Raw genomic sequence first — 19059 nt, 5'->3', positions numbered from 1 at the left:
TAACTAACTCAAGGCCTCCAAACAGATACCCAGCAACCCAGAACAGAGCTTCAATTTCTGAAGTTTCTGTCATAAGTCCTGGAACTGGATTCTGTTGGACCATAGACTCCTCACTGAACCAGCCACTGCATCTTGGAGGATGGAGGATGCTCACTGGCCAATCCTGAGTAATGTCCTTACCCCCAAAAAGCAGTTTGGGAGGAGGGGACAGCTCCACCCACACTGCAGGGAATGAGAGGCGGGGAGGGGAGGTTTTCTGAGGAACATCCAAGTACTGTGGCTGGAATGAGAGAAGATGAAGCAGGCAAAACAACTGGGGTCCACTGGACCTGCTCTTTGACCCAGGAAGAAATGGAGCCCGTGGAGAGCGAGGACAACTCAGAGTGACTCTCATACCATTGCTTCCAAAGGAAAAGCAAGTTCACAGCCCTAGTGGAGGAAGGTGGTGGGTTTCTGGAATCAGCTAATGTGATCTGGGCCCCGCATTTGTTCCTGACTTCTGCGGTCTCTCCCCGCAGGCCACATAGGTCCCCTGGGCTCCAGGTTGTCCATGGGATCTGTGACTCTAGCACTTAGTGCTGGGGCTGTGGCAGACACACATGGCAATGGACAGCAGCCCCAAGAGGGACTTCAGAGGTGCTCTAGGCAGAGCCCATCCTTGCTGTCCCACCCAATACCTGCAGGGACCAGGAGGAATGGGGAGCAGAAGCCTGAGAACTCTGAAGCCACTGGGTCCTGTCCGCCAGGGCCCCGGAACTACTTGACCCCAGGCCTTCTGAGACCTTCAGCCCCTGGGGTGGGGATTCTGTTTCCTGATCGCTGGGACCAGAGCTGGGGGGACATGACTCAGCAGAGTGGGGATGCTAGCCAGGGGAGGTTAGGAGAGGACACCTTCCCTTCTGGCCTTGGGAAGGGCCCCCAAAGGACCAGCTTGCCCCCTGGGCCCCTCATCACCTAGACGCAAGGATGCTGCTTGTTGGCTGGGAAGGGAAACCCTTTGCTGAACACCAGTGGCATATAGATGCTTTCTTGTCTCTGGTTGCATCCTGTCAGCTGCTCCAGGGATGGTCCCACACCAGCCTGTCCATCAGATGAGGGGCAGGAGGCTCCCCGAGGCCCCCTGGACTTCACCCAGATTCTCAGGCTGTAAATGGTGAAGCCAGGAGCCAGCACGAGGCCACCACCCTTCACGGCCTCACTCCTGCCTCAGAGAATGGGAGGTGAGGTCATAGAGGGAGAAGGGAGAGGCCTGGAGGTGGGAGGCAGCCGCAGGCCTCATCTGCCCCGGGAGGGCGAGAGCCCCCTCAGGAAGGAGGGCGACGCGTGGCCCAGGTTGGAGGACAGGGAGCCCGTCAGGGGCCAGCAGGAGGGCTTCCTCTCAGTGTCTTCACGCCGCAAGATGTAAAATAATCCCCTCGGCTCAGAAAAACACATTTTATGGCTGTCTGACTCATTTCCCACAGAGCGAGCTTCACCCCTCCACCACGTGTAGAGCTTTTGTTTTGAAAAAAAAAATGTTGAAAATTTCAAGATGACTTTTAGACATAAATAGTTCCCTTCCTCACCCTCATCCCAGGCCCCCCTCACCTAATTTCCCAAACACTGCTGCCAGAGCCTCAGAGGACCCAGTCCAAGTGGGTGTGGGATGACTGTGGGCGACACAGCCCCCAGCGCCAGGCCGGTGGATGCCTGCTGGGCATCAAGATGGGCCGATGTGCCCTCCAGGGAGGTAGACCTTCCTGGCAGCTGCAGCAGTGTCCTGATCCTTTTGGTTTGGGGTCCCACGTGGGCCCCAATAGCACCATCACCTGCTCCTAGCCTTGAAGTCTCTCCAGGCCCGGGTCCATCTCCACAGCTTCCAGGATGCAGGTATGTCTGGCTGGCCTTTCTCTGCCCTGACACTCTAGGCTAAAGGGGGCTCCACGGGGGGACCTCAGACCCCAGCTGGGACATGCCCCCAGCCCACGCTGCTACACTGCTCCTCCCCAGGTCAGCAAAGAGCAGCCCCGAATCTCACTACTCCTGGGACCCCACAAGTAAAGCGTAGGGGTCCTCTGATCCCCCAAAGATATCAGGGCTTTCAATGATCCCACACACACCCTGGGGCTTGACCTCCTGGCTCCCTCTGACTCTGCTGTTCTTTGACATTCCCAACAATCCTGGGCCGTGGGTATCAGCACGCCCACTTCTCAGGCTGAGACTGAGCCCCAGAGAGCACACGACCTGTGTCAGCCGAGGGAAGCCTCAGCACAGACGAGAGGGCAGCCGCAGAGCTCCCGCTGACTCCCGGACAGCCCGGGATGGGCACCCAGGCCAGAAGACACAGGGCTCAGATGAGGGGCCGTCCTAGGATGTCCCTGGTTTCAGGCACCTGGCCCAGAGATGGCTAAGACCCATTGCCCACAGAGCTGGCCTCCCCTCCCTGCCGGGCAACTGCTGCGGCTTGGTGCCTTAAAGGCCCTCCACACAGCACTCAGGTGGCCTGCCCACGACATCCCTCCATCCTCCCAGAGGATGGCCTCTGCAAGCTTCCTAAGGCTCTCCAAGGTAGGGGCAGCGGCCTGAGGCCAGACAGGGGCACCAACCAGTACCAGCCTCCAGTGAACCGGGAGCCCTGGCTGGGCAGGAACCTGCCACTCCTGGGCCAAGTTCCTCAGATCCAGGACAAGACGGAGTCCCCATCCCCGGCTGCAGTGAGCCCCACTGGGGCCCAAGACCATGGGCCTGTGGGCACCCAGAGAACAGACCCCTGAGAGTTGCCCAGGCCACGAGTCTGCCCGCCTCTCCTCCACTGTAGCTCAGGGTCCACTCTGGGATGCGACCCAGGTTCCTGGGTCTCGAGGGCTCCAGACTCCCACGTGGGAGCAGGCAGCAGCTGGGGGGAGCTGCAGGAGGGCGGGGAGTCTCACTGCCAAGGCCTCTGCTGGGAGGACCCTGGGTTAGCTGAGGCAGGCATGGGGCAAGTGTGGATTGGGTCCCCCAGGCTGGCGGGGCCGTGGGCATCAGGGGAAAGGCCAGAGGTGACCTGGACTTCCTTAACCACAAGAAAATGACTCAGCTAAATTGAGGAAGACTTCCGTTTCGGCAGACTGCTTTTTCCACTAGGGTAAGAGATTTCTACCCACAGGCTCCAGAGGACCTGCGTACCCCGGAGAGGGGTTTGGGGAGTTTCGATTTGAATAGTCAATGCTGATTCTTAATCATTATTTTGAAAAGGCAGCTCTTGGTTTTCCAGCAGGTGGCTGGGTCCCGGGGAGCCAAAGCCAGGTGCGTGCATGAGTACAAGAGTGCAAACCGCTTTGTGCCTTGAGGACACTGGGGCCCAGGAAAGGGGGAGTTGGTCAGGAGCATTTCCCTTCACCTAGTCAATCGCAGGCCCTAACCTAGGTCTGCAGAAAGGACCTGGTCTCTCCAGCCTGTGGAGCCTGCCGGTCCAAATAGCGCTAATGGCTGCATTGATTGAGGGCTGCGTGTGCGCTGGGCAGCAATCTGGGCGCTTACCCACCTTACCTCACAACCCCAGGATGTCAGCTGAGACTCCAAGAGGGAAAAGCACCCCTCAGACCCTCAGCCAGACGCAAACCTAGGCAGCCTGGCAGCTCTGCAGACACTGATCACTGTCCCCAACTGCCCTGTCATCAGCTCCTGGCATCTCCTGACACTGCCCAGGGTCACCTGCTGTAGCATCTGGCAGCCCTGGGCCCAGCGAGGGCTGATGGCCTTTTTCCAGGGGACTTCCTCGAATACCAGCCCCTTGGTGACCGGAAGCGACGCCTCGTCCTGGATTCTGGGATACAAAATTGAGGCATCGCCAACGCAGCCCAGGCTCTCCCCCACTGTCCAGCCCAGCCCTGAGGCCTGGCCCTGAGGCTAGGTGGCAGATAGGGTCTTCCCAGAGTAGAGGGCCCAGCTCTGTCCCTGCAACTTCTAGCCTAAGGAGTGTGACAAGGCGGAGTCCTAGCCCAGGGGCTTGCTGAAGAAGGCCAGCTGCTTTGGGCTCCTCCCACTTCTGGGTCTGCGCAGGCGGGCTTCCTGGAGGCAGGCACCAGCAGACTCTGGCCTGGATGGCAGCAGGGAGCACAATAAGGGCCCCCAGAACGCGCCTGCCCAGGCTGGAAGGTGCTCCTCCCATCTCCCCAGGGAGGCCTTCTCTCTGCTCCCACCCGGCAAGACCTACAGCTGTGAAATGGTCCCTGTTTCTCGCTCCCCCTTCCAAAGCAGGCTCTTCCCCGAGGCCCTGTCAAGGGGGATGACAAGGCACAGGGTCCCTCTTCCTACTTCGTCGCTGGTTGGACCTCAGTTCTGCTGGGGGCCCCTCCACATCCTGCTTCATCCTGGCTTCTGCTCCAAGCTGGAGCCGGTTTCCCAACCTAGAGTCGGGTGGGAGGCCAAAGCTGCCCAGTGGAGGAGCCTTGCCCAGGGCTCCAGGGGTTTCAGGGGACAGAGTTGGGCCTGGCCAGTGTGGCTCTGCGGCCAGGACGAGGGTTCTGCCCGGGGCCAGGACACGTGTCCTGGCTCTGTGGCTTCCCCACGGCCCAGCCTGCCGGCCAGCCTCCAGGGAAGGAACATGGGCTACAGAGGCTGGGGCAAGAGGCGAGGCCAGAGGCCCCCCTGGGGTGCTGGCAGTTCCAGGGCAAAGGGCAAGACGCTCTGGCCAGAGGGAGGAAGCAGGGCAGGGAGCAGCGCGAAGATGAAAGCTGGGCCGTGTGACCAAGGGGCCCGAGCCCCAGCGCTAGGCTTGGCCCATGTCCTGGGTGTCCCCTCTGAGAGACAGCAAATGAGAGCCATAGAGAGAGGAGAGAGCCGGAGTCAGAAACAAGGAAGGGGCTGAAACAGGCCAAGGCAAGGCAGGGAAAGGAAGAGGAACAGAGAAAGGCGGCGTCAGAGGAGTGGCCCGGGGAGGACCCGGCGCGGCCTCCGGACGCCCTCAATCCAGCTGGTCCCACTGCTGGGAAAGAGGCTTTCCCAGGCCAGAGCCCAGGAGTCAGGCAGCAGTCTCGGAGGTGGGGCGTCCCCATCGATTGCCCCTGCTCCCTGGCCGCACAGAGGCCCTCCACCTTCCCGATACCAGGGCTCGCACAAGATGGCTGACCATGAGGGTGTCATCCATGTGCTGTGTCTACCACGTGTGTGTGTGTGTGTGTGTGTGTGTGTGTCTGCACGGCGGATGCAGTGTGTCTGAAGCACTCTGCCTCCAGGATTCTCGCCTGCCCAGAGTCTGTTGCCCAGGACAAGGCCTCTCCCTGAGCCCAGCCCCGTGAGGTCCGTGAGGCCAGCCTCCCTTGGGGGTCCTGGGGAGCCCCACTGGGACTGAGTCTCTGCTCCTCCAGAGGCCCTGATGCCCCTCCCACCCTATGGTGGAGCAGAGGAGGCAGCTCCTTCGCCCTGAGTTGCCCCCGCCCGGGTGGTCGTTGGGTTCCCAGGAACCACCCAAGCCCAGGTGGAGGGAGGGCCCAGCTGACCAGAGGCCTCTGACCCACACATGTGCAGAGCCACTTCCAGTCCTCTGCAGGGGGCAGGGACTCAAAGGGCTCCCAGAAGGCATCTCAGAATGTTTGTTGCATGCAAAGCTCAGTGTGTGTGTGTATGAGCGTGTATGTGTGCACACGCATGCAAACACAATCACATTCATCCCCTTGTCAGGGAGTCCAGCTTGCCAGCCTCACCCATTTGCCCATCCTCACCTCATCCAGAGCCCTCAATGGCTCCCAAGGGCCCAGGATACCAAGTTCTCTGCCTGTCACTACTTGGCCTGGTCCAGCCCCTCCCCTGTGCTCGCTGATTCCTCCCCGCCCCCGCTCACTGCAGCGGGGGCTGGCTTCCTCATTGGCCCTGGTCTTCGTTCGCATTCTCTGAGCAGATGTTTAGCAGTGTGTGTACCAGCCGCTATGGCGCGTTATGACGTCTTCTCTGCATGGTCTGAGTCAGGTGTGAGAATGTGCGAATCAGGGAAGAAACCCAACCCGCACTGGTTTGAGCAGAAAAGAGACAGTTCCTGTGATTGAAAGCCCAGGGTGGTAGCGGCTTCAGGCCGCTGGATCTAAGCTATGGAAATCCATGTCCGTCTCTCTGCTCTCTTTTGTGCTCGTCCACCTTCCCACAGGCTGCAGCAAGATAGCCTCCGGGCTCACGTTCCCCTGCTTTGCCACCTAGGGAGAGGAAAACAATTTCTCTCAGTATTTCCAGCAAAAGTCTCAGGGCTGACACCCATTGGCCAGGCCCAGGGCACACGACCCACTTCCAGAGGCCCCGCTGGGGCAGCCCTCCCTGGACCGCGTGGTCTGAGAGAGGGAGAGGGTTGGTTCCCCAAGGGAACACGGGGCTGCCCTAGAGGGAAGAAGTGGATGCTTAGCAGCTAGGAACACGAGGGCCCATCCCCATCACTCTGTCCTTGAGTGATTACTGGGGCCGGGTGGGAAATGAGCTGTCTCTGTCCTTGGTCTCACTCCAAGCCAGAGTGGAGTCTAGAATCCTGGAGGTGGCAAGCCCTGGGATTTCTGTGCCATTTCTTATTGTACTGATGGAGAAACTGAGGCCCAGAGAGTCGAGGCACTGACCCAGGGTCACATAGGTGGTCAGGGCAAAGCTAAAGCTAGAACATGGGCCTTTTGACAGTGGACACTGACTGTCCACACAGGGGTGCTCAAGGAAGCCCAAGCTGCACATTGCCTGCCACCAAGGCTGACACCACCACGGGCCGACCCGTCAGAACTAGGACACAGGTCCAAACGTCAGTGGCCACAAGAATCATATGGAGTCCCGGCTCTGGCCACAGAAGTTTATCATTGGTGGGCTTGAGGCTGTGCTGGGGGCTTCCGGCTTGACAAGCCCCAGCGGTACTGATGCGGGGTCTGAGGCCGGGGCTGAGACACTCCATCGGCAAACCCCAGTCCAAGAAGAGGAGGCACCACCTCAAAGGCCAGGAGGGTGGGGAGAAGGGTGTGGAGAGAATAGGTGCAGGGGCAGGAATAGGTGGTAGGCCCATCATAGGAACAGTAATAGGAATATATAGTAGGAAGAAGGGTGGGAGTCAGAGAGGCCAAAGGCCCAGACCCCTGGCCACTGCTCCAGCTCGGCAGCTAAGGAGTGGGCCAGAGACCTGGACCACAAGGCCAGAAGAGGCCAAGGGGCAGAGAGGCCAGGAGGGGCTCAGCAGGCTCCAGCAGGCCGAGGACGCTTGGCCAGAAAGGCCTGTTTACTCAGAGGCCCGCGAGGTCAAGGCCCAGGCCCGGGGTTAATTATTAACGGCTGCCCGGCTCGTGGCTGCCCGGTGTGGTATGGGCTGGAGACCAGAGCCCGGGCACCACCCCCTGCTGCCACCCTGCATGAGGGGGCCCTGGAGTGCTCCCCTCCCCTCTGCTTCAGAGGGCACCCGCTCTTTGCAGCCCCCAGGGACTCTGACACCCTCCTCCCCAACTCAGGGCAGGCCTGTGCCAGGATCCTGGGGCACCAAGGTGGACAAAAGTGGGGCCTGAGGCCCTTGTTCGCCTCTCAAAGCCCGGCTCCACACGAGGCAGGGTGGGGTGCGGACAGAGGAGAACTTGTTCAGAAAGGGAAGGGTCATAATGGGTGTGCGGGGCCAGGGTGAAGCCTGTTTTCCTGGCAGGGGACAGACTTGGTGGCAGTGTCTATGGGGGACAGGCACCCTGGGCCTGAGCTCACGAGGGCCTGGACTGGGGGCTCTCCGGGGACCCCCACAGGGGCTGCTGCTTGTGCTGACTCTGCTCAGGGACAGCTGAGCGCCCATCGTCCGCGGATTCCCCCCTTCTTCCCAGACAGAGCCAGGACAGGCAGCTCTGTGCCCTGAGGACAGCTTCCTCCCTCTTCAGGGAGCGTGCTGACAGAGGAGCTGGAGTCGCATTAGCAGCCTTTGGGCTACAAATCCCCGCTTTGTCCCACAGATTAGGCTCTCCGCACTGGCAGGGCGGGCAGCTGCCACCCCCAACTCAGCCCTACCCCCACCTCCTGGCCTGGGGGCAGCCTTACCCTCAGTCTCACCCAAGACCCAGGCCTCGCCACGGGGAGGAGGCTTGGCCCACCCAGTCCCTCTCCGAAGGTGACAGCAGCACCTCCAGGGACGTGTGGAAGCCCAGGAGTGGGCTCGGCAGGTCTGTGCAGCCCAGGACTCTGCATTTCTCACAGGCGGCCAGCCCTTGGGCTAGTGCTCCTGGCCCCTGAGAGCGGCAGTTCTCAGAGGGGTCCCCATGCGGCGCTGCTGGAGCTCGCCACTCGTTCCTAGACTGAGACCATCGGCCTTGAAGATTTTCATTCTTGTCTGCTGAGGCTTTGGGGGATGGGGTTGGTGGAGGGATGGGGGGCGGATCCAGGTATACTGACCCAACCTGATAGGGGACCTGGGGGCCGCCAGTGCCTGGGGGAGCTGAGGCTCCCTTTGCTCATGCCAACCCGTCTTTGGGGAGCACAGCCCTCCCTACCCAGCTCTAGAGGGGAGCCCCGGAGCCCCCAGGCTGCGTGCCAGGGAGGGGAACATTCAGGAAAGGCTTCAGGGGGTAGCCCGTGGGCCCACGCAGGGGCAAAGGCTTTCTGTAGCTGCCCCTGGAGAGCCAGCGGAGGCAGGCACATGGCCTCGGGCACCACGGAGCACTGCACAGCCCAGACCCTTCAGCGTCCACTTCAGGACCCAACTGTTCCCTTTTCAAGTCACCACTTCTGTCCAACCAGGAAATCCTGAACGAAGGCTGCCTGTCCCTCCCTGAGTCAACACGCTCTAAGAGGAGGCGGGGGAGCAGGAAAACAGGCCACGGGACGCGGCCAGGCCGGGCCACCCCCAGGGTGTGGGCCACACACACGCTCACACACCCTCACACACACAGATACGCACACAGGTGCACACAGACACCCATCACACACTCATAGTCACAGGTGCACACGCAGATGCCCGGCACACACACACAGACTCAGAGACCCCCACACCACTCATGGTCCCATGCATGCACACACTCAGGCACAAATATGCACACAGTTGCGTACAGACACACAAGCACACAGGCATCTTCACAATGCACACACTCGTAGCTACACATGTACAAACAGACACCTGCACACACAGGCCTTCCTGGTCTCAGACTTCCTGGGGGCGCCGGATGGCTGGGGTCAGCAAGTGAGGGCATCCAACAATGTGAAGGCCACCTGGCGAGCAGAAGAGAGTGTGCATGGGAGGGGGGTCCGTGTCTGTGTGCGTGTGTAGGGGCATGGGTCATGCAGGCCTGGGCTGCACAGTGCCTCCTCGGGGCCAGGCACCACAAGGGACGTGGGAACTGGGAGTAGGAGAGGCAGCAGCTGACATGCCTTAGCCAGGACAGGGCTGGGGCTGGAGGGCCTGTGGCCCTGCTGTGGGAGGGTCGCCCATCCCAGGGCTGGCCCCAGATCAGATGCAGATGCTCATTTCCTGTAGGTCTGCCTGGCTTGACAGACCCTGGCATGGGGGCTGCATCTGGCGCACAGTGGGCCCTCAACAAGGGGTGGTTGACAGTGCACGGAGGCCTGGTAACGGTGGATGGAGGAGTTCTCTGTCCTCTGCACTGGCTTCAGGGCCCTCAGAGGTCCCTGCCACCCAGCAACCCGCCTCACCTCCACGGCGCTGACAGTGGGGCCCGGGCGAACCAGCCTGCCTGAGCCCCGTCTCGGGGCGGCGGGTGAGCTTGCGGGCGGGCAGCCCCAGGACGTGCCCACACACGGCTCCCCCGCGGCTGCCTGCCAAACGAACGCCAGTCAGGCCAAGAGCAGCAGTCTCGGGGCCTGCCCACCGCCCACGTCCTACCCATCCTTCCCGCCAGCTCCAGCAGGAGACCCGGCCCTTGACTCCCCTGCAGGACCCAGGGAGTCACACACGTCTCCCAGCACATTTGCTCACAGGTGTCTTGCCCTGCAGTTCCCACCCTCAGCTCCTCACACAACAGCAGCATAGCCAGGGACCTTTGCAAATATCAACCTGATCACATTTCTGGCCCGGCCTCCCTCCGGTTCTCCTGGCCCTTATATCGGCTGCCCTCCCCACGGCATCCTGTAAGATCCTGTGTGGCCTGCCACCCTCCCCACCTCCATGCTCATCCCTCTGCCCCTCTCTAGGGTCTGTCTGTCCAGCAGCTGACTCCTATCCTGGGACTTCACACTTTGCTTGGCTGCCCTTTTTCCTCATTTGGATTTGGGCTGGACTGTCCCCATCCCAGGGAGGCCCTCCTGAAGCAGCCCCCAGTCACCGCCAGTTACATTGCCCTGCTATGCTGCACTTCCAGTTCCTCGTGCTCTTAGAAATGGCCCTGCTCTCGGCCTTTCTTGCTTGTCCATCGTCCACCTTCCCTCCTGGATTGTCAGTTCCACGAGGCAAGGTCCATATTTGTATCATCTGAAACCTAGATGGGGCCTGTCTGGCACCTAGCTGGTGGTCTACCAACGTTTGTTGAGCGAATGAATGACCAAGAAGGCTATGCCAAACCCGAAAGCATGAGACTGAAATGGGAATGGCCACGTGTCAGGCATAGGGGTGGGCCTATCTGGGAGATGCTAAGGCCTTCTGGGATCCTCCTGGTTCACTCATCTCATACAGGCAGGCCCAGCTGAGTGGACCGGGGCTGGGCCCAGGATTCGGACCCACACTCTCTGGTCCTGATGAGATTATGCTCTGCCTGGCTGCTCCCAGCCCTGTACAGAGAGGGGCCCCTTGAATCTAGTCCCACACTTGGTCAGCTACTACTTCCACACTTTTGTCTAGAACATTCTGCTGCCTGGAATGTGTCCTTTGTCTGCCTGGATGGAGGATCTTTCCCCACCCTTAAGGCCTAGCCAGACCCCGCCTATCAGCCCTGAAGCCCCTTCGCCACAACACACAGCCACTCCCACTCCTCTGCCCTCAGCCTGGTGGTCATGAGTGCCCACGAGCAGCTTCTAGGCCCTTCCTGGGCTTCTCTTGGGTTCTCACCACCTCGGGCAGCCTGAGGGCTGATGAAAGGCCTGGACTGAAGTCAGACAGATGGAGATTGGGCAAGAGGTCAATGAGCTAGGTCACAGGACAAGGGGTCAGTCAGGTCTAAAGAACCCCAGAGATGGGAAGGAGGTAACTCTGAACCCGAGAGATGAGGGCATAGTTAACTGGTTAGTTGGTTAGATAGTAGGCTAGTTAGCTCACCCATTTGTTTGCTCTCTCCTTTTGTTGAGCACACACCACATTTGAGCTGGGGGCCCCAGGAGGCCTGACCAGGCCGGGCTCTGACAGGGTGGGGAAAGCACACTTCATTCTCACCGGGGACCAGGGATCAGCCAGCCACAGGCCCCACACTGAATCAGGCTTGACGCTGGTTTTTGTACAGCCTGAGAGCTAAGAACAATGTTTACACTTTTTAATGGTTAGAAAAAAATCAAAAGAAGAATCATATTTTGTGACACATGAAAGTGACATGACGTCTATCATAAAGCCTTGTTGGAACCCAGCCACATTGCTTCGTTTGAGGGCGGCCTGTGGTGGCTCTTGCCCTGCAATGGCGGTTGAATGTGTGTTAACAGTGATGGGATGCCCGCAGAGCCTGGAGAATTTACCATCTGGCCCTCTACAGAGAAGGTCAGCCGCTCACTGCCCTGGACCCTCCACCCACCATCCAGCTGCTGTGGGCAAGTCCTCTCTGCTCCCAAGCTCAGTTTCCCCATCTGTAAAGTGGGGCGAGCAGCACTTCCCTCCGAGAATGAAAGTGAGGGTTCCGAGTGTACAGTCTGTCACTGGGTGACATGGCTGCCCTCTGCTCACTCTTCTTTTTACTCCAATAACTAGGAACGAAGCACTTACTTATCCTGTGCCAGGCACAGGGCTAGCCTGATACCCAAGTCCTGCCCTCAGGGGACACACACCTGGGGGAACGGAGACCATTTAGCAGGGGGGACAAGGGGCACAAAAGAGGGACAGGGACCCTGGTCTGGAGTGCATAGAAGGTTGCCAGGGGGGAGTGATGCCCCAGGTAAGTCTTAAAATATAGGTAGAAATTTGCCAGAGGAAAGAACAGGGAAAAGCATTGTAGGTGGAAGGAACAGATTTAGCAAAGGTGTAGAGGCAAAGAGAGGATGGTAGGCCTAGACCTGGTGGATGGTGTGGAGCCAGGTAATGGGGGGGGGGGGGTTGGCAATCAAAGGTCAGCCCTCAGCACCAGCCCCACCCTACCACCACCTGGTTTGGATCCAGCCTGACAATGGTGCCTGCCCAGGGCAGATGTCAGAATCTGGCAGGGTGAGGTGGGTCATTGAGGGCAGAGGAGGGGGCATCCCTAAGGCCCCACTCCTGGGGCCCCGCACATAGCTGGTGGCCTCATTGGAATTGGAGGAGCCAGCTGGGGGTGGGGGCTGCCAGGGCTGGGGCCGCCTGGTCCTGCCCCTGACCCGGGGCAGCCACCGGAGTCCAGGGACCAGGCAGGCTGCCACAGGAGAGGAGCTGGCAACAAAGGCCTATTCTTCAGGGCTTAAAAAAGTCTTCAAACTCATCCAACTTTCCTTCATTAGATGCTCTGGGATGTCTCCCCTTCGGAGGCTGCTCAAGATACCTGGCCGATAAAGGCCTGATTCGCGAGACTTAATTACGGCCCCAAGCCCTCAGTGTAAACAGTCGGTGAGCGTTTGTTCTGCTGCCTTTCCTCAGTGCTAATGGGGAGCAGAATCCAGGTGCTGAGTAGTGGGACCAGGTGACCCCTGGCTCTTGGCTTCCCTATGCTCTCTCTCTGTGGGCCGTCCACAGGGAGGGAGGTGAGTGGGCCCAGAGTTTGGTGTGCGTCCCTGCAGTGTGGCCACCTGGCTTTGGATCCCAGTGTCACAGCCTCCTGACCACATGGTCTCAGGCGGCTCATCTGTAAGGGACAACAACAGGCATTGGGCATCAAAGGAGATGCCCGGCACTTAGCAGGGGAAATGCTGTAGAGAGCACTGGGGAGGGGGCCCTGTCCTGACCTTGACCCTGGCCCCAGCGCCTGGGAGGAAGCATCTGGATCCCCAGCTCCAACCCCGGGCCAGCTGGATGAGCAGGGAGGCAGGTGCGAGTTCAGCCTCTCCGCAGCCCTGCCCACATTCGCCCCTACGTCGCATCCCAGGCCCAGGGTGCTCATAGGGTCCCGGGCCTGCAAGAGGCTACCCCTCTTATGGACCTATATCCCCAGTGGATCAGGGCAGTTCCTGGCAGCTTGAGGACTACTTCGTGTACCCTCCCTGGCACACTGCCCCACGGCCCCCTCGTGGCTGCCTCCCGTGCCCCAGGCCCTGTGAGTGACGGTGCCCCACGCCCACCCTGGGAGTCAGCAGGTGAGGGAAGCAGGGGTCTCAGCAGGACACGACTCAGCTTCACCTGGGGGAGCAGCTCTGCTCAGTGTACAGGATGCGGCTGAGAGGAGAAAGGTGGTACCCCCCAGACACGCACGGACGCACACTCATCCGGAGACCCGCACACTCACACACACGAGCATCCCACGTGATCCCACACACACACTCACCAAATATGCACACACATGGGCACTCCCCAGGCCAGGCCAGCCCCTCCATTGCTCAGCTCCTTGTGGGGCCGCGTCTGTGTGCGTGCATGTATGTGCGAGTACACCACGGGCCGATGTGCTGCTTGTGAGCACTGGGATGCCTTGGAGGAAGCAGGAAGAAGGGGAGAGCAAAAGATCCTCTGAGTGCTTTGTCTGAGGCACGAAGGAGACAGTGACTGCTCCAGGGCACTCATGCAGGATCCAGCGCACCTTGGCCTTGAGAGCCGTGCTTGCCCAGGAGGCTCCATCCGAGGACCACGGGAAGCTTTGTCAGGGGTCCAGCTGGAGCCCTGTGGGAGGGGTCACAGTTCATACCTCAATGGCCTGCTACCCCTAAGGCTGCAAATCCCCCCTCCCTCTGCGGCTGTCCCTTGTGCTGGGATGACCAGCCCCCCATGGGGCCCCTAGCTGAGACAAGCAAGCCATTTTGAACCGTGATGAGAAGAGGAAGTTCCTGCAGCCCCAAAACAGAAACAGGAAGCTGGGAGGGGGTACATGGATAGGGAACGGGAAGGGGACACAGCCCCGGCAGATGCACCCAGGACACCCCAGCCCTCCTGGGCCCAGCACCAGCCGCTGTGTTGGGGTATCTTGCCTGCCTCCGATGCTGTCAGCCTCATCTGTACGTAGCTACGCGACCCACGGGGCGGCCTCACTGAGGGTTTCTCAGACTCCAGCTAACTGTCCGCCTGGGTGTGTTCAGTTGTCCAAGCTTATCTGGTTCTGATCAAGAGGGCTCTGTGGATCTGCTCGAATCTTCCTGCCCAGCCAAGTATTTGTGTCTGACCACACACCTCTCCCTGGCCCTGAGTGTTGCCATGTGGGACTCCTGGCAGGGCTGGCCTGATCCTTCTCCACTCACCGTGTCCATGTGACCACTCAACGGGTCCCCTGATGGAGCACATGACTGCCCGTCTCCCTGGCCATGAGTCTGGTGACGCCCAGCCCCAGCTCTATTTTCCTAGCTGCCCAGTGGGACGTGGCACGTCCCCCGCCCCACTCTTCTTGGTAACTGCATGCAGGACTGTCCTGGTCCCCTCAGCAGAGGCAGGAAGCCAGGACTCTGTCCCAAGCCCACTAAGGCTCCACACCACGACCCGGGGCAGGAACGTCCCCACCTGGAGCCTTGGTCTGCCCTCCACTGTGTGGGGTGGGAGACGGAGTGTCTGAGAAACAAGCAGAGGCCCCATCCCACTGTGCTCTTGAGCAGAGGGATGGCGGGTGCAGAATCAAGCACCTACCACCAGAAATGGGGAGCAGGTCTGGCCCTGTGTGGGTGTGGGTGGGGGGGTGGGTGTGGAAGACACGAGAACAGTGCTCACTCAGGGAGAGCATGGCCTGCTGTTCCTCCCGGGTTTGGAGGCTCCTGCAGGAAGACTCTGGGGCGAGTGGGTGGAGGTGGCAGCCAAAGGGCCAGAGAGGCAGATGTCACCAATTTCAGTTCTGCCCCAGCTGGCCTGAGGGAGCTGGGGACTTCCCAGGGTGGAAGGACAGGCTGGGGGGCCAGGCCACTTGGGGAAGGCTGGGCCTTGAGGACCCCTTCCCCGCAGAGCTGAGTGCGGTCTGCAGGGAGGCAGCGGAAGTTTTGGGGATTCAGGGTGGGCAGGGGGTGCTCCCTGGGGTCCCTTCTCTCTCCATGAACCCCCAGAGCAGGTCCCTCCAGCACCCTTGCTAGTCAGCCCCAGCCCAAGAATATGGCCACCAAGAATTTCTTGGCCTTTTTGTTTCCACAAATGAGAGCTTTCAGGGTACAGCTGCCCGAGAGGCATCTGAGAAAGATTTCCAGGAGGAGAGTGAGGGGTGCCAAGCGGATGCCTTTCTCCCTGCCGAAGGATGAGGCATAAACCACAAGAAACCCCCAAAATGGCTCCATCTCCTCAGCTCCTCACGCTCACTCTCCGGAGAAGGAAAGCAGGGAGCGGGTGGGGCAGGCAAGTGAAGCCCCCAGCCCGGCCCCGGCCCTCCCCTCCGTGACCCAGCCGGGCGGGCGGTCAGCACCGGAGCCAGCAGGGAAACGGCCCCCGGGCGGGGAGCACATCTGACTGGACCGTGTTCTTGGGAGATCAGTTGTGAAACTTGCTTCAAACCCCCAAACCACAAAAACGGCCGATTTTCCCAGCTCTGTTCTCACGTTTCTCAGATCAGCCGAGGAGTCTTCAGCACTTCCAGCCGAGAGATGCCAGGCCAGCCGCCAGCCCCCGAGGGATGAGCAAACAGAGCCCGGAGACCTGGGTGCCACAGGAACCCCTCCCGCGGTCGCCCAAAGCACCCTGCTCCCGCCAATGTGGCTGGACACGCAGGGTCTGGAAGAAGGGCGAGGCCTGGGCCTGGTAAAGAAAAACAGAGGTCAGGATAGAGGGACCTAGAAGCTGCTAGGGTTGCCGCAGAAGGAGAAGTCAAGAGCACCCTTCTTGGGGGAAGATGGTGTCTAGCCGGCAGACGGTCAGAAGGCGGGTAACCGGGGACATGCCCTTCAATTTGAAAAATCGGGTCACAGAGGCGTCGCCTTGTGTCGTGCCCTCATGCCTGGTGCAAAGGGCCATGGCTCTAGGTCTCTCTTTCAGGGGCTGCTGATAGCATAGAGGCAAGCTGTCAGCAAGCAAGGACTGACCCAGGGCCCCCAGGGATGAGCAGAACCCCCAGGAGGGCCTCCCTGCCTTCTTGTGCTTTTCTCTAAGAGGGGGAGAGCCGTCTTAGAAAGAGAGAAGCCGCCCGTAGGTTTTTAGGGTAGTGAGCTGCCTCGAAGTCTCAGCGCCCCCTTCCCTGCTCCAGGGGTGCAGGCCTGTCTCTGCGCCCCACCTCTGCTTCCTCGCACCAGATGCCCCTCTGACCCCTGCCCCCAGGTGAAGCCAGGTGAGGGCCCTCTGTGCTGCCACCTCTGCGCCCCGCCCCGCCAGCCACTCTGCCTGGGGGCCTGCCAGGCTCCAGCTCTCCCAGGCCCAGCTCCTCACCTCCATCTGCCTCCACAGCTGCCTGTTTCCAGCTGGAACCTCCTTGAGCCTGAGACAGGAACCCTGACCCCGGCCAGCTTCAGCCGTGATTCCCAGAGCAAAACATTGCTGAGAAAAACGCCAAGCTTCAGCTTCATGCGTGGTCATCAATCCTTTCCCCACACTGTAGCTTTCCTTTAAAATGCTGTGTGAGAGGTGATTAATGCCAGGCCGCCCGTGTTAGCCTGAGTGCCAGTCCGTACTGGCTATGATACTACACGCTGGGCCTGAAAGCTACTTGTCGTAAGTACTAATACTTTGAGGCTATTGCCAGGGCCTGGAGAATCCTGCCTGGGGAGGCTGTGGTCTGGGCATAGCTCCCTGCAGCCAAGGCCAGGGCAATGGAGTCCAGGAGGCCGTGCAGACAGGGGACCCCACCTGAGGCGCAGGGCAAGGGTTGCACATAAGCCATGTCACAGGGGCGCCCACTGGCTGATGAGATGCACTGAGCCCACAGGAGACAACGGTGGGCACGTGCGTGTGTTTCGGTCTTTGTGTGTCTCTCTGTACACGTAGGTTTGCAGGCCCATGTCTGTGAGCCTGTCCGAGTGTCTGTCTATGTGGGAGTTCCCGTGCATTGCCTGTGGATGTGTTTGTGTGTCTCTGTGTGTACCTAAGAGCGTCTGTGTCTCTGGGTACTCATACATCTGTTTATTCAACCACTGTCTAGTGTGGCCAGCTCCCGGGGCAGGCCCTGGACGGGTCGTGGAGGACTTGGTCCCTGCTCATCATGCCCACAGTCTGGTAGGAGGTGGGCAGTACACACGGACTCACTCCCAAAAAAATGTAATCCCAGTGGCAACAGGGAACCCATGCTGTGAAGACAGAGCACAGGAGACCAGAGCATCTGAGACAGGCGACATGAAGGGGACCCTCGATGCCCTGAGGAAGTGATTCGAAAGCTGAGTGAGCTGGGATGTGTGGGAGGCAGACAGGTGGGTGGTGGAGGGGAGTTTCCCATGCAGAGGGAACAGTATGCACAGAAGCTGTGGCGTTGAGGAAGGGTACGGAGGCCAGGGTGGAAGGAGCGAAGAAAGCTGAGGGGTAGTGGGAGGCAAGGGCAGGGGGTGAGACAGGAGCTGGACATGAAGACCTGGAGGCCACAGTGACAATGGTGGGCTGATCCTGAGCAATGTGGGAGGGCTGGCTTAGGAAAATGGCCAGCCATGTGGCTGTTTAACAGGCCACTTGGTCTGCTAAGAGGAGAATGGGCTTCAGGGTGCCCAGGACAAGGCCTGAGCACCCGTCCAGTGACCAGCGATGGTGGCCGGGGTGTGGGGGCGGGTGTGCAACGGCAATGGAAGGATGAGGTACGAGGCTGGGCAATGGAGGAGGTGTGCAAGGGTCCAGGAAGCTCCCTGTGTGTGTGTGCATGGGCGCGTGTGTGCACCTGTGCACAAGTGTGAGTGTGCACACATGGATGTGCACACGCCTGCAAGGGGCTGGACCTGGCCCTCTGCCCTCTGCCTCTCCCCTCTCCAGCCTCGCGCCCATGTCCCCCACCGCCTCACCGCAGACATGACAGTGACGGTAAGAAAGGCTCGGTGTTGCAACTGCATTTCCTCTCGAACCCAGGGCCACCAGAGATTAGCTGAGAGCCCGTGTGCACAGGGTGATAACACCCCACTCCCCCATTTCCAAATCTCTGATTCATTTCCAACTGATAACAGGATGAGGGCCCATGGGCCACTAAGCAATGCCGGCAGGTCCTGCCAGGGCTGCAGCCGAGCTGCCTGCAGGGGCTCTGGACAGCAGAGACTGAGGAAGATCAGGGGCTAGGGGTGAGCATGGAGGGAGGGAGAGGCACGGGGAGAGGGACAGAGAGAGACAGAGACAGAGAGAGAGGCGGAGAGACGGGGAGACAGGGAGACAGAGACAGACACAGACAAAGAGAAGCCCGGGTCCGGGTGGGGTGATGGGAAAGAGAGATAAGGAGAGAGAGAAACTCAGAGAGATCAGAGAGACGGACTGACAGATGTACAAACGTGTGCAGAGAGGGGCTGGGGTCCCGGAGGCTGGAGAGACGAAAGAGAGAGAAAAACAGAAGAGACTGAGTGAGAGACAGAGGGAGAGAGCAGAGGTGACCCTGGGTCAAGAGAGACGGGGAGGGTGAAAAAGAGGGCACAGGTAGAGACTGAGAGCGTGGGGGACAAGCTGGGCTGACCTGGCCCCCTGGGCCCTGCCAGGCGGCCTAGACAGAGCGGGTCAGGGCAGGGTGCTGGTCTTGCCGACTGCACCCCTACCAGGCACAGGCCCCAGCTGGGACCTGGGAGGCAGGGGTGGCAGCTCCAGCAGTCCCCTCCCCACCCACCGGCCCCGGGAGCCCCTACCCTCAGGCCTCAGGAGAAGCATGCTGGGGCTGTGGGGTGGGGACAGCTGATGGAACCAAGCTTCCTGTCCACAGGGGTCACCAGAAGCAGAGCTCCACCAGGGCAAAAGGGACAGAGTAGCCCCCGAGGGTTTATTTGTATCCTGACGGGGTCTGGTGGGGCTGAACTGAGGCTGGACAGGCAATATGGTGTGGTAGTGACTCAACCCAGAGGGAGGTGCCC

The 19059-nt window shown here is 60.2% G+C and overlaps 1 long non-coding RNA gene across 1 annotated transcript; it reads left to right on the top strand.

Moving 5' to 3' along the window:
• The first annotated feature begins 1630 nt into the window (after window positions 1–1630).
• On the top strand, window positions 1631–18230 carry LOC139042190 (uncharacterized). The gene is made up of 3 exons (XR_011498613.1): window positions 1631–1869; window positions 15658–15847; window positions 16487–18230. It is a non-coding gene; the product is annotated as an uncharacterized lncRNA (long non-coding RNA).
• The last annotated feature ends 829 nt before the right edge of the window (window positions 18231–19059 follow it).

This window comes from Equus asinus, chromosome 26 (assembly GCF_041296235.1).
Source record: "Equus asinus isolate D_3611 breed Donkey chromosome 26, EquAss-T2T_v2, whole genome shotgun sequence".
NCBI classification, from domain to species: Eukaryota; Metazoa; Chordata; class Mammalia; order Perissodactyla; family Equidae; genus Equus; species Equus asinus.
This window is presented reverse-complemented; position numbering and strand designations above follow the sequence as displayed.